The following is a 15661-nucleotide window of genomic DNA, read 5'->3' as shown; positions in this document are numbered from 1 at the left end:
TCCTAACTTGACATAATCTGTAGAATCCAAAGGAAGAGATGATACTAAATGGATAGTCATTTTTCTTAATGTCTGCCCCACTTCCCAAATTGTACTAGTTTATACTTACTGATTTTAGTTCATTAAGTTAATGCTTATTGTTTAAGCTTTAGGTCAGACTGTTTCCTGAGATGTGGCCAATAACCACTTAACACCAGGGATAAAAGGATGTTCTAGTGAGACAACTCTAGAAGTCACTGGCTTCTAATTCAGAATTAGTACCCCTAATTCAGAAATCTTTATCACATAATATCCCATGAAAAAAACAAACAAAAAAGATCTCCCTTAGCTAAGAGAACCTAGCTAAGCTGTGTCAACTGGGAAAACCACTCAGAGTACACAGCCCTTTATTGTTATTATTGGTGCTGGCAGGATCCCATCTCTCTCTGCACAGCCTAAACCCACAGCCTTTAACCTCTCATACCAAGAAAGCTGTTCATAACCAGAACAAAGGTTAGAAAGCCCCTATCGTCATCCCAAGTGACATCTCTGCATCTTTATAGATTCACTAAATAGGTAAGTCCTAGTTATATCTGTATCCAGGCTCCTAGTCAAAATCCTCTTGTTTCTTATTAACTACACCCTTCTCCCTGGTTTGAACTTGTACTTACTGAACAAACCCCACCAAGTTAAACCAAAATCTGTTTATGGCTTCCACTTTGGCCTCAGCCTTTCCCATCCATTTGCCACAGACCCCAGTGTCTCCAACAGTATAGACAGGTCCTCTGCTGGCACATTAACTCTCTGCATTTGTCTTAGCAGAACTAGATGATTATACAGCCTTTAGAAAGTGGAAGTTCAGTCTGAACTGCTTCAGGATTCAGACTGAGCATCTTCTGGATGAGTGTGGTGTTAAATAAATTTCTACAAATTTCCTCCCTTAACTTTCATAACAATTCTAAGCAATCGATTCTTACTCTACAAATGAGAAAACCGAGACACGGGCAGATTAAGGGACTTGTCTAGCTTTTACATAATGGAGCCAAGATTTGAATCTAGGGTCTCCTGAATACAAACCAGTGTTCTTCTGCCTTATGATATTGAGATGGAATCACTCAGCCCAGGCTTTAACACTTTCTGAAACAGAGGTGGTTTTCTCCCATGGCTCGATTTAGTAATTTTCAGCTGAATAAAAAATTCCTGTGTCCTGCCCATGTGAGTCCCTCGCCCATGGCACCAGACCAAAAGACAGACTCAGGAATCTGACAGGCAGCCACCCCCTTGCACATGATCTATAATGTCAGATATGAAGCACAATTAACAAAAGCAGATCTGGCCAATGCTTAATAATAGATGGAGGAGTTAATTGACCTATGCAAAACTTAAAAAGCGCAGAGAAATTATTAAAGTGTAAAAAGTATCTTCCCGCCTGTCTTATACCCAACATGGTCCCCTCAGCAAGATATGTCATCCCTACAGGAGTTCCATGCAAAGATATCCCAATTAGTAAGAGACCTTAGGCATGTAAACATGTAAAATAGCATTCAGAAAGATTGTGATTATATAACATACCAAATTTTCCCCCCCCCAAAAATGAGCAAAAGAATAATTCTACTTTATGGCTCTTGCTTAATTGCCCTCATGGACTAATCAGGAAAGAGAATGATGCTATCTCCTCTTGCTAACCTTTGATCTGCTCCCTACCAAGGTTTGTTTCATTTCCTCAAAACCGCAAAAAAGAGTAAAATGAGGTGATCAAGGCTGAAGTCACCCCCTTTGCAGTTTTTCCCGGCTTAATCATGGAAGATTTCTGTTTAATAAACCACAGGGTTATTGCTGCTGACTGTCACAAAATTTCTTAACAAAATGCTCCTTTATTTCGGCTAAACAATGTTTTTCTTAAACCCGTTGCAGCAGTTACGTTAACTGACTACAATTAAAATTCTACCTTGTAGTAACATGGTTTGACCTCTATCTCAACATACTCAAGAGTCTTGGAGTTGACATAGCTAGTTTACGGTAAAAGACGAGTCAGTTTCTGAGACAGTCCTTATGCCAGGCAGAATATTACTGGAAATTCTATTAGGCTTTAAGAAGACACTGTGCTGTATTATGAATACCAATACTATTATTCCCCAAGTTTGCACACAAATTGTATAATCACTCAAGACACTACAGGGGTTACTTAGAAAACAAATGTGACATCATTTATCATATTGATCCTTGTCTATAAACAAAGAACTTGTATCTTTCCTCACGACAGCATTTTCCTAAATGTCATTCAGCATTAACCAGAGAAACAAAATAATAACATTTTCAAAATCAGGATTAGCATTTAGGTTGTTGCTGGACATTTTAAGATATGACGGAAGTAGCCTTTAGTCCTTGTCTGGGGGAAGAGAAGAGAAGGAGACTTTACCAATGCTCATGCTTATCTTAGTGTAGAAAATCTGTATTATACTTCTTTCCTCTAACATCAGAGAATGGTCACCTGCTTACCTGTTTTTGTCTGATTGAGTAATCTTCTCTGTAAGTTTAAAATAAATGAAAAGTGCTATACCTGTGGAATTAGAGAGTTCTTTTCATACCTTGAGTGGACCTTGGTGACTAGTGAATCTACATTGGAAAACTAAGATCCAGAGGGCAAATATGTCTGATTCTGCCTTTATTTTACCAAATACATGATTTTCCTAATCTCACTAGCAGCTTAATGAAGAGGTTTTCCAAGAAAACAACAACAACAACAAAACAAACAAACAAAAAAACAAGAAGTGATAAACATGGTCAATTATTGTTCACCAACTTCCTATGCCTGAATAAGAACACATTAGGTTAAGAGAATTGCTTTTCTTAGGGCTCCTGGGTGGCTCAGTGAATTAAGCATCCAACTTTGGCTCAGGTCATGATCTTGCGGCCATAAGTTCGAGCCCCACATTGGGCTCTATGCTGATAGCTCAGAGCCTGGAGCCTGCTTCAAATTCTGTGTCTCCCTCTCTCTCTGCCCCTCCCCCCCCCCATGCTCTGTCTCTCTCAAAAATAAACATTAAAAAAAAAATTGAATCCCCTGCTCTCACTCTGTCTCTCTCTCTCTCTCAAAAAAAAAAAAATCAAAAACAGTGTTTTAAAAAAGGGGGGGGTGGCGCATGGGTGGCTCAGTCAGTTAAGCATCCGACTTCAGCTCAGGTCATGATCTCATGGTTCATGAGTTCAAGCCCTGTATTGGGCTCTGTGCTGACAGCTCGGAGCCTGGAGCCCGCTTTGGATTCTGTGTCTCCCTCTCTCTCTGCCCCTCCCCTGCTCGCACTCTGTCTCTCTCTCTCTCTCTCAAAAATAAATAAACATCAAATATGTGGGGAAAAAATGAAAAAAAAAAGAAATGTTTAAGAATTGCTTATCATTGCCATTTACTGGACATTTTACTTGATAAAAGAAAATATGTCTTTATGCTATTTGTCTACAATTCTTCACACCAATATAGCTACCCAAGTCAAATTAGCTGCCTAATTAGAACTGGAAGAGACAGATGTATTTTAAATGGCTCCAAAATACATTATGGTACATATAAATTTTCTTCTTTGATTCTACATTTCTATTTGTAATTGGAAATGGTCACAGTTCACAACAAGAAGGTTTTAGAATTCCCTCGTGACCCTTTTATAGAAGAGCTCTAATCCATACTGACCAATGTAAGTGTTATTTTCCATTCCCAAATTCAGTCAGAACACTGCCTCTTTATTATCTTGAAAAAAAAAAAAAAGGAACATAAAACATGTTCTGCATCAAGATGGTTCTCTTTTTTCTTATCTTTCTCTTCAAAGTTTCTCTCTACCTAATTTATTCTCTCTTCCTAATTTTACCTGTACTATAAACATTATTCCTTTGCATTTTTTATGATGATTTAATATCACAGTTCTCTCCCTTGTTTGTTCAGTTAACCTCTCCATATTGGCTCTTGTGTTTCCATTTTCAAAAGTTTGGTTTCTTTTTTTTTTTTGAGGTTATTCTCTTTTTTAATTCAGTAATTAGATATTTGTACCTTTTAATTTCTTTTACCTATTTCACCTACCTCCCACCCTGCCCCAGAACTATCAGTTCGTTCTCTATATTTACTACTCTTTGTTTTGTTTTTTAGATTCCACATATAAGTAAAATCCAATGGTATTTGTCTTTGTCTGGCTTATTTCAGTTAGTATAATATTCTCTCGGTCCATCCCTGTAGTCACAAATGGCAAAATTTCAATCTTTTTTATGGCTGAATAATATTCCATTGTATATACCACATCTTTTTCCATTCACCTATCAATGGACACTTAGGTTGCTTCCATATCTTGGCTACTGTAAATAATGTTGCAATAAACATAGGAGTGCATGCATCTTTTTGAATTAATGCTTTCATTTTCTTCATGTAAATACCCAGAAGTGGAATTACTAGATCATATGATATTTCTACTTTTAATTATTTTAAGGAACCTCCATACTATTTTCCATAGTGGCTACACAATTTACATTCCCATCAATGGTACACAAGGGTTCCCTTTCTTTAAAGCCTTGCCAACATTTGTTATTTCTTTTTGATACTAGCCATCCTGACTAATGTGAGGTGATATCTCATTGTGGTTTTGATTCACATTTCCCTAGGATTAACGATTTTTGAGCATTTTGTGTATCTGTTGGCCATCTATATATCTTCTTTGGAAAGATGTCCTCTAGCCAGAAATACACACACATATATGGTCAATTAATCTACAACAAAGAAGGCAAGGCGAGGCAAGGCAAGGATATACAATGGGGAAAAGACAGTCTTTTCAATAAAAAGTATTGGGAAAAACTAGAAAGCTACATGCAAAAGAATGCAACTGGACTATTCTTTTACACCAAACACAAAAAAATAAACTAAAACTGGATTAAAGACCTAAATGTAAAACCTGAAACCATAAAACTCTTAAAAGAAAACATAGGCAGTAAATTCTTGAATGTTGTCCTTAGCAATATTTTTCTGGATCTGTCTCCCCAAGCAAGGGAAACAAAAGCAAAAATAAACAACTGCAACTAAATCAGACTAAAAGGCTTTTGCACATGGAAGAAATCATCAACAAAATGAAAAGGCAACCTACAAAATGGGAAAAGATATTTGCAAATGATATAGCTGATAAGGAATTAATATCCAAAATATACAAAGAACTCCTACAACTTAACACCAAAAAAACCCCACAAAATAATCTAATTTTAAAAGGTTACTGTTGTTTTAAATAAACTTCTAGCAACTATGTTCCAGTAATTTAGCAATAACCTCTTTCCAGTAATTCTAAATGGCATTTTCTGACTGATCCTAACATACTTTTTATGGAGATTTTTTTGTGCTTTGATTTCAGTGGCAATAAACAATCTTAAGTTATTGTCTACTTTTATCTCTTTGATTGGCTTTTCAATCTCTTACATTCAGTTGTGTTTCTCAGGACCCTGCCCTGAGTTCTTTATTCTTCAATCTTTTTTTGAATCTTTCACTGATTTTAATCACTATCTTCAACTATCCCCTATATATGAACGATTCCTGTGTTATTCATGGAAGGCCAACCCCTAAATTTTTGGATTGTTCATGCAATGATCCCATGCAGGTGTTCCTGGTCAGTCACTGAGTCATTTCTCCCACAATTGCCCCATTCCACCCATAAAGATCTCAGAGTTCTTCACTAGATCCTCTGTGAGAAAGAGAAAGAATATAAAGTCTGAGTAGGAATTTTATATTTCCTTGTGTTTTGGTTCTGTTTTCATTTTGGACACACCCTAGAAGTTTTACCCATCACATTGAGCCTACACCATTTTGGCCAATACTTTGTGAGACAGAGAATCTAAAAGATCAATAAGTAACAGATGTAGAATGTGGACATGGCGAGAGGCTGCCTAATAGGGTGGTAAGGAGCACAACTTACAAAGCCATCTAGACAGTGGATGGGTCACTTAACCAATCCAGTTTCTAGTTTTCTCATATCTAAAATGGGACTAATGATATTGCCAAGCTCAAAGGGTTGTTATTATGATCATTAAATAAGCTAATATTTTCTGCAGAGCGTAGAACAGTGCCTTGCTCATGGAAAGTCCTGTCTAAGTACTTGTTATCTAGGTAAGTGCTAAGTGAAACAATAAAGCAGGGAAGATGGGAAGACAGTAGTTTTTAGAACTGCAGATCAGGTAGCCGGGGAATGGTTCACTGGGAAGGTGAAATTTGGGCAGAGAGTTGACAGAAGTCGGACAGCAAATTGTTTTGCTATCTTAGGCAAAAACATTCTAGGGAGAAAAAGCTGCAAGTACAAAAGAACTGAGGCAGGAGTTTGCCTACTATGTTTGAGGAACCCTAAAGAGGTCAGGTCAGTGAAGAGGTAAGAGTCCCATTAGACAAATCAGAGTGGAAATGAGAGTGGGTTGGGGCACAGGCCTATTAGGCTTTTTGATTGATGATTACACAGGTTCATTCTGGCTATGATACTGAAAATAGTTTGAAATGAGGCAACAAACTACTTATGAGGCCTACTGCAACATAATCATATGATAGACATTGATGGGTATGACCAGACAGGGAATGGCAAAGTGGTAACAAGGGGTAAGATTTGAGATGTATTTTTAAATGAAAGTCCGTAGAGTCTGCTGTCAGAATAAATGTGAGGTGTGAGGCAAAGAGATGAACCAGGGATTATAAGAACTTTAGCCTAAGCAACTGGAAAACAGAATTGCAATTAAATTAGATGAGAACCATTATAAGAAGCATAGGTTGAGGAGGAAGATTGGGAATGTGGTTTTCGATATATTAAGTGTGAGATGCCAACTGTTTCTCTGAGTTAAGATGTAAAGTACACAGTTGAGTCTAGAGTTAAAAGGGATAACTAGACTGAAAATATATACTTGGGAGTTATCAGTGATATATAGCAATTAGAGCCACAAGAATAGATAAGATAATCTAGGAAGTGAGCATAATTTAATGAAATAGAGAAAGAACATATCCAAGCATTGATCCCTGGAGTGCTCAAAGGTTTACAATAGAAATGACAACAAACATAGGAAACTGGAAAGGACCAGTCAGTGAAGTTGAAGGAAAACCAAGGAAATGTGGTGTCCTAGAAGTCAAGTGAAAAAAAAAATCATTTTAAGAGGAAGTGATCATCAAGTGATCAACTTCATCAAATAGGTTAGTTAGAAAGAGGACCAAGAATTATGAGTTAGAATTAATAACTAAAAGGTCTTTGGTGAACTTGAAAAGATGAATTTGCAATGGAGTCATGGAAACAAAATCTTGGGATGAAGGGACAATGGAAAAGAAAAATTAAACAGAATGAACATAAATTTTTCAAGGAGTTTGTTATAAAAGTAAGGAAAGAAATGGGGTGGTAGATGGAGAGTTAAGTAAACAAAGAAAAATTAGATTTTTTGTGCAAAAGAATTTTTTGCTAATGGGAAGGGTCCAGCAGAAAAAGAAAGAAAGAAAGAAAGGAAGAGATCAGTAACATTTACTTCCAATTGAACCAATGAGCCCATCCCATCCCTGTGAGCTACATTTTTACTGCTGCTCCTATCTACCTATTAATTTATTCAGTCCAATCATCAAAGGTCCAAAGCCAAAGCATTGGCATACCAATTTTACAAGCACTCCCATTTTTTGCTAACAAACTTGGAAATCATGAGAATCTTTTCCTAAAACATTACCTCTACTCTTTACTTTGCATGAAGACTGATTTTCCCAAGATGGTGCCTCTTCTCCAGAAATTTACACAAGTGAAGAATGCTCATGGTCTCAGGCTCACCTTGATCAGTTGGTCAATCTTGATTCATTTATCTGACTACTCTCTGGGACCCTTTGGACAATCACTTTGACCAAATCATTGTTACCAAAAGTTTAAATTGTCTTTTCTCCCCTTTTTATTGGGCCACACTTACCTCCAGCACTGGTTATACCCGTAAGAAAGGTCTCCAATCTCAGTTGAACTTATTCCTATTCAACATTTTTCCCCCATAGTCTGCAGTGACTGCTCAAATCTCTTAGGTTTCCATTTTCATGTCTCTCTCTCATTCTAAGATTATTTGGTTCACTCATTTTACCTTTACAGAGGCCCTGCTACATTTTTAATTTGGTGCTTGGCACTAGTTATACAAAGGTCCTTGACTTCAAAGATCTTACAGGATCAAAAGGAAGAGAACAGGATTAAAAGAAAAAGTCAAAGAGAAATAATGGAAGAGAAAAGAATAAACAGAATCAAATAAACAAAAACATCTAATACAAACTGGTTCATGTTTTAACAAAGGCATTAAGCAAATTAAATCAATGTAGAAGAAAAAAAGAACTCTGTAAGAGGAGAAGAAGAGAAGTCTGACAGAAGACGTGGTATTTGGTTTGGGAGTTAAAAGATAACCATACGTTTTACAAGTTCCATATGAAGAGATTGGACAGAAGGTAATTCTAAGATGAGGGAATTTCTAGAGCAAGAAAATGAGGCATAAAATCATGCTTTTCTCATGATATAACCACTAACTTCAATGTTCCTGGAGTGTGCAGTACAAGCTAAGGATTTTGGACTACTTCTTTAATAATGTAAGAACCATGAAAAGTTTTTGCAAAGAATGAGTAGAGATGTGTATGTCTGTTTAGGAAATATTCGTGGGAGTAAAGTGGAACACAGACATAAGAAGGAAAAAGACTCAATACAGTTACTGGAACTGGAATACTGGAAACTGTGGCGGGACACCTGGGTGGCTCAGTCGGTTGAGCATCTGACTTCAGCTCAGGTCATGATTTCACAGCTCATGAGTGCAAGCCCCATGTCAGATTCTATACTGAGCTCAGAGTCTGGAGCCTGTTTCGGATTCTCTCTCTCTCTCTCTCTCTCTCTCTCTCTCTCTGCCCCTAACCCACTCGCATTCTGTCTCTGTCTCTCTCAAAAATAAGTAAACATTTAAAAAAAGAAAAAAGAAACTGTGGCAAGTGTCTAGAAAATAAATGGCAAAGGTCTCTAGAGCAATGTCATAAAAAAAACAACAGAGTTTGGCTTGGTAATGTTTAATGAAAATATATAATTGAAAAGATTTGTTGATAAATTGGATTTAGCAAACTATGAAAAGAGAAGAGTTAAGCTTGACTTTGATACTCTTAGCTTGGGCGATTAGGTATATGGCAGGTGCATTAATTACAGTAATGAACACAGGAAGCTTTGAAATAGAGGGAATGGGAATGCAACAAATAGGTTAGGTCTGAGATGCCTTTAAAACATCTAAGTACATATGTCCAGTCAAATTCAGAGCTGGAGTTTCTGAGAGATGTTGAGGCTGGAAATATTTATTTAGATGTCATCAGGACCTAGGTGCAAGTTAAACTGGAAACATTGGACTAAATCCTCTGAGAGAATGTCAAGTAAGGGGGAGAAAAAGGATATCATGAAAAAGATATACGCTTTGAAGGCCGTTAGGGCTGTATCCAGAATATAGTCTCCTTACCACCTATACTTGGCACCTATTTCCTCAATCTTATTAACCAATAAAAACTGACAAGGCTTAGCTCCTAAACTTAAATCTTAAAAAGTACTAGTCCCCAGCTTTTTTTTGCCTCCTAGCTTTCTTCTTTTTTTCCTTTTAAAAAATTTATTTATATTTTCAAAGAGTATCAGATGATTTCTTCAAGTATCTCTTCCATAACAGCTAGCAGAAATGCCCTAGTAGTTGCATATTAGAGAATCCTTTTATCATTGGTTCCTACTAACACTGTATAATTTGACAATTCCATGATTTTAGCACATTATCATCTGTTTTGTTTTTCTAATGGAGACAAGTACTTTATTTCCAGATTCTTCTGTATACCAGCACATTTAACACTCCACATCGGGTCACATCTCCATCAGACACCCAGTAACCTATGCAGCTCTTTTACTATAAATTTTCTGGATAAATTCGCCAATGTCACAAAGTACACAATCACAAAACAACATTTTTTTCAGTAAGACATACAAAGTCTACACCCTCGCATACAGTACAGAAAGGTTACACCTAGATAGAGTATGACTTGATTTCAGCAATCAAATGTCAGTCGACACAAATAGGCAAAAAAAAGAAACCACTGCAGTCTTGAACTGGGATATTTTTAGACTTTCATTTGAGCACATTCAGATGAGAACCCATCCTTATTAATGGATTAGAAAGTTAATTGATCTGTATTATGCCTGAAAGTGGCCAGAGAAAATGAAAAATAAGGGTACTCATTCTGTGCCCTACTCATATATTTAAACTCTCTCTATGTACTTTTAACTTACACCATCAGCACTTAATATACAGATAACTCATTTTAAAATTGAAAGGGTTATAGGGTTATAATTTTTATAATTTCTCCTCAGTAATGCTTTATATATTACATTTAAAGCACCCGGTAAAATACATCCAAGGATTTCAGTACCTCACAAACTTTACAGAAATTTCTTGGCCAGTGACTAAAACCCTGGCTTATTTGAGACTGAATATAATATCTACTAAATGAGGTAAGCAGTAAAATTATTCTTATGTGTATGCGCTCTCAATAATTTTTAAACTCCTTACATATCTTAGGAATTTAAAAATATGTATTTCAAATCTGAAATTGGGTTCTGGGCTTCTACCAATACTCAATCTAAATAGTCTTTATCACTAGCAGATTTTGCAATTTACCGCTCCCTCTCTTCCCTCCTTCTCTCTCCACCCCCGCCCGCTGCCCCCAGGTCATAAATATCCTGAACCACTTTACTCACACAGCAGCCTTCAGAGTATCCATTTACCTTGTATCACATACACAGTGGCCCAAAGCATCTTGTTTTTTCTTCAATAAGTGGTTTTTAAATCCCTAATAGTACCTTCAATTTCTGATCTTCTTTCACTACTTGATCTCTAAGGGCTTTATGAAAATTCTGTTAAAGTTTTCATCAATCATATCCTGTAACTTTTTTTTGCATGTAAAGTTTTTCAAAACAGCCTTTCATGTGAGTGAAGCAAAATTATTTTAGAGGAAATCTCCCATAGTTGTGAGTGGTTACGCACAGCCACGTTTGAGAACCAATTCCTACTTGTGGTACTGTGGTTTTGCAAATATACACATGAGGAATGGGGAGAACCAATGTTGGGCTGGTTATTGCTGAACAGACTCAAGGCTACTTCGGTACTATTTTCAGCATCAGTGATTTCAGTATTATGTGATCTAAAATTCTTTCCTGCCAGGATCCTGTCTTTCCTTCCAGAAGATAGTGTTTCTCCGCCAACACGAAATGACAACATTCCCTTCCTTCACCAACAGCTGTGCATCTTTCAATTCTTGCGCTGGATGTCACAGGCTCTACCCGGTGCCTCCCACTCTTCCTGCCATTGTACGGTGAATGTGGAGAACGTAATTCTCTTAGTCGTTCATAAAGGCTCAAATGACAAATGAATTTTTCTACCCCTGCTGCTCTCTAAACTTTGGGAAGTATCAAGTGAACCATTAGCCATTTCATGATATTCAACTTGGGTGACCATGCTGGGAAGAGTTGCAATTTAATGCCTTTTTAAATGTATGGTTATGGGTTATATTGTATGTAGTTCTATTACATTTTTCTACCATGTTTTCCTTTTATTGTGCCATTAAAAATTTATTTTTTTTATTTTCATCATCACATTATGATAATTGTTACATTTCCATTATTGTTTTCTCATTTCTTTTTATAATGGTTGTACGATTAATAAAATCTTTGACATTGTCTTGGGAGGTCAGTAGTCCATGAATTGCCCTCTGCAAGCTTGCCATTTTGCATACCTTGCTTAGGTCTTATTTGGGCATATCCTATATGTTTAACAGTGAACAATGGGTTACTCACTCAATTTACTATTTTTTTTCATCTGTAAATTGTACATAATATATAAATCTAACAGCCAGGTGATGGTATTTATAAAGTGAAACCATTTTTCCTGGCAACCTAAAAAGGCTATTGTTTCTAGGAAAAATAAAGATATGTGTGAAAACTAGATACCTCAAAGATATTACTTAATGACATCTAAAGAACGTTAAACCACATAACAGCTAACCCATTGGTGGTAATAACAATCACAGTGCAGCTGAGATCTATTTTTAAAATTATAAATTAAGGATCAGAGGAAAGGAGAAGTTTAACTTTTGTTAACAGTAGGGAACAATACTGATTCAAAATAGGAATGAAAAAAAGATGCCCAGGCATGGTATTCAAATTTATTTGAGATTAGTTTATTTCTAAACTAAAGAGGCAGCCCACTGTTTTAAAAAGACCTTGATTAACAGGAGTTCTATTTTTCCATTTCTGTCTAAATTGTCCTAAATGGTTGCATTCTTTGTGGAGAAAACTGTTCACATCTACAGCAAATGCTTAAGTGTGTGTACTGTTCATGAGGGTAGAGACCATGTTGAGCTCACTGCTGCAACTCAGCGTCCACAACATCAGAGATTCTCAATACACATTTGCTGAAAATCATTAAATAGGATAAATATGTGTGTATGACATATCATGGATATGCTAATTTAATATATAACTGATTTACACAAATATCATATCACATGCACAGTAGTGCACTCAGAAAAAAGATAGCATTCGGACAAACTCTGTGCAATGTTACCAAAGTTTATTATATCGATGTTATTTGAGATCATACAAGCAAGGACATACAGTTCTTTGTATACCAGAGTGTCAGACTGTTTTAAAATTTATCTTTCACAGAGAACACACAGAAATCAAAGAAAAAAAATTTTACTCTCTATAAAAATATAAAATATGATAATTTTTTGCTTTACAAAATTACATGCCATTGCATATCAGATATCTTTCTGATCCAATGCCGAGTGCCCTTTTGGCTGCAAACTGAGGAACTACCAACACTAATTAGCAAATAAAATACACATCTAAAAGGGCTCCTAAAAGATATGCTGTAGTATAACCCAGTACTTTGAATTTTAGCAGAGCAGCCAAAGATAAAAGAAAATAGCATGTCAGTCTCATAATTGATCATTATGTCACCTACCTTTCCTTATACAAAAACCATGCTTGTAAAATATTTGCTAAAGGCCATTTGATTTCACTCAGATGTGAACACCAGACCTAATTAAAGAGTACATTTAATTTCTAATAAACCTCCTTTCTTTGTATGTTTTATGTTCTTGAATATATTTCTGCTCAGGTGTTGATTTCAGATCTTTGGAATTTTAAGTGATGCAAAAATTAAAACAATAACAAATTCCATTTACAATTTACTAAAATAACCTACCCTTTTATCTAATGTTTGGGTTAGTGATATAATTATATAGTTAAACAAATACACATCGAACATGAAACCTCACCATAATTCTATCTTGGAGGTCCATAACTGAGAGCATCTTATTTATAAAATCCATTGACAATCAGCCACTACTTTCTAAATAAGAGATCTTAAAAAAACATTATGTATCAAATTCCAAAATATATATTATTTCATTAGCCAGATTCCAGTTTATACATTAAGACATGAAAAATGTATTTGCAGATTACTCACCCACTCAGACTCCTAATAATTAGATGATTGAAACCTAGAAATCTGAGTGATCTATACTGAGATATGTATTATTTAAATGTGCTTTGATTTTCTTATAAATTTGAAACTTTCTAGATGTAAGATAGGTGCTTTTATTAACATAGAGGAAAAAAGATCAAGAGTGGTAGAATCCAAGAGCAAAGGCAGTATATCCTTCCAAGCATCCTAGCCGGAAAGAGATAGCACGTTGAAATTGGGTAATTAAAGACGAGTTTTAAAGGGAGATATTTATAAAGATCTTGGCCTAGTAACAGTGAGGAGCTATTCCTTGGTCTGATGGGAAGTGGAAAGAAAGTATTCGCCTTAATGAAGAGATAGAGCCATGTGGAGAGAACCACCTAGCTTCATGCATCCAATCCTGGTGACCCCATAGGAAGGGAGTTGAGGAAATAAACTCCTCATATTCACTTTTTCCTTTGTTGGTCACAGCTCCTCAGACGCTCTCCTAATATACTCTAAAACCAGCCCCTGTTTGCAGAAGGTGAGAGAGACCAGAAAAAATGAGAGGCAGACCGCACCAGACTGGTAGGTGGCAGGTTTAATAAGTAAGGGGACTTCTCTATGATGCTTGTCTTGGGCAGCTGATAGATCTTCACACCCACCTACCAACTCTTGAAAGTTTATGTACAGCCCTTACCTAGGTTCAGTCACATATACCAACTGGGTGGTCTCAATACCACATCATTATCTCAAAGGCTATGTCCTTGGAGCAGCTTCCAGGAAAAGGGAAAGCAAATGGAACACACATTCAAGGGCAGAGGAGGGGGTAAGGAGCTTCTGATTGCTGGGGTCCAGTTCACAGGTCAGCCAGTCATCACATGCTCTCAAGGATCTTCCCCAGCACCCTTTCTCCACTGGCCAAACCCACCCAGAAGCCAGAAAACATGGGGATCATCGATGTAGCCCATTATTAAAGCAGAGCAGAGGAGAGGAGAAGGCAAGTGAATCTACAGGAGCCAACAGAAGATATTGAGCACAAAAGAGAACTGAAAATGACATGTGTCAGAGGGTCAAGAAAGTAGACAAAGGAAATGTAAAATGCCCGAAGGAAAGCAATGGGTTACCAAGTAAATACGCAAGAAAAATGAATGAGAAGTCATCATGCTCTCAACTGGATGTCATAGTAGGGTATAAGCAAGAAAGTATCTAAAGGAATAATAGAAGAAATGCTAAAGAAATAGATAAAGGAAAGGAAATTAACAATTGTAGCACAACTACTGTGTCTCAAACATTTCGTTAGGTAGTTTTTTTTTAATAAGTGTTATCTTTTAATTCTCACAACAGACAGTGAAAAAGTCTAACAGTTGTAAAGAAATGGAAACTATAACCCATAAGGAAATTTGCCCATGTATCTCTATTATACATGCCCCTGTATATTACCACTTAGTCGCCACAAAACAGTTTAACTACCAAAGCAAAGAGATCCAAAGTTGCCTTTAAATTAAGCCTAGTCTGGTGATGAATCATGCCCTCATGATTCTTCTGGCCTAAGAGTAATGAATAAAAACTTGTCTCCTTTCCAACAACTTCCGCATCTCCTTGTCTCACCAGGATCTCTGGAGACAATGAGCATAAGATTGTACTGCTCTGTATGCCAAGTCACCTTCTACTAGATCTCTCATTCCCCTCCCTTCAAATGGAGCCAGGGAAAGTAAGTCAGGCATATAGTCTTACATTACTAATGTATGGAATCCATTAGGCAATTCTATTTGGACCTAAAAATAATAACGCTGCTTTTCTTCCAACATAAAATCGGCTGTCGCAATTCCACACTCTTTCAAAGCTATTTCCAGCAAGTTTACATTGTAGCTATGGTAGCATATATGTCTTATCAAATCCCTTTTTTCAACAAAATGAATTTTATATTCTTTGGCTCTGGCTTTACAGTTTTCCTCAGCATTCCCCCATACATAACCACAACAAACTTCTGAGGTTTAATAACAATAACAGCTAACATTTAAAGTGGGTCATGCCCTGGACTAAGGATCAAGACATGGTTTATCTCATGGAATCTTCCCCATGGATTTATGAGGTAGGTGTTATTATATAGCCCCATTGCAGAACTAAGTAACTGAGGCTTAGATTAAGCAGTCCGACATTATTCTCACAGCAGGAA

At 36.5% G+C, this 15661-nt stretch overlaps 2 long non-coding RNA genes across 2 annotated transcripts in view; both read right to left on the bottom strand.

Moving 5' to 3' along the window:
- The window catches only part of LOC128313907 (uncharacterized), a 224010-nt gene that overhangs the window by 123295 nt on the left and 85054 nt on the right, over positions 1-15661 (bottom strand). The gene's annotated exons all lie outside the window — the stretch shown is intronic.
- Positions 1-15661, bottom strand: part of LOC128313908 (uncharacterized) — a 28737-nt gene that overhangs the window by 664 nt on the left and 12412 nt on the right. The window lies entirely within an intron of this gene.

This window comes from Acinonyx jubatus, chromosome C1, assembly GCF_027475565.1.
Source record: "Acinonyx jubatus isolate Ajub_Pintada_27869175 chromosome C1, VMU_Ajub_asm_v1.0, whole genome shotgun sequence".
NCBI classification, from domain to species: domain Eukaryota; kingdom Metazoa; phylum Chordata; class Mammalia; order Carnivora; family Felidae; genus Acinonyx; species Acinonyx jubatus.
This window is presented reverse-complemented; position numbering and strand designations above follow the sequence as displayed.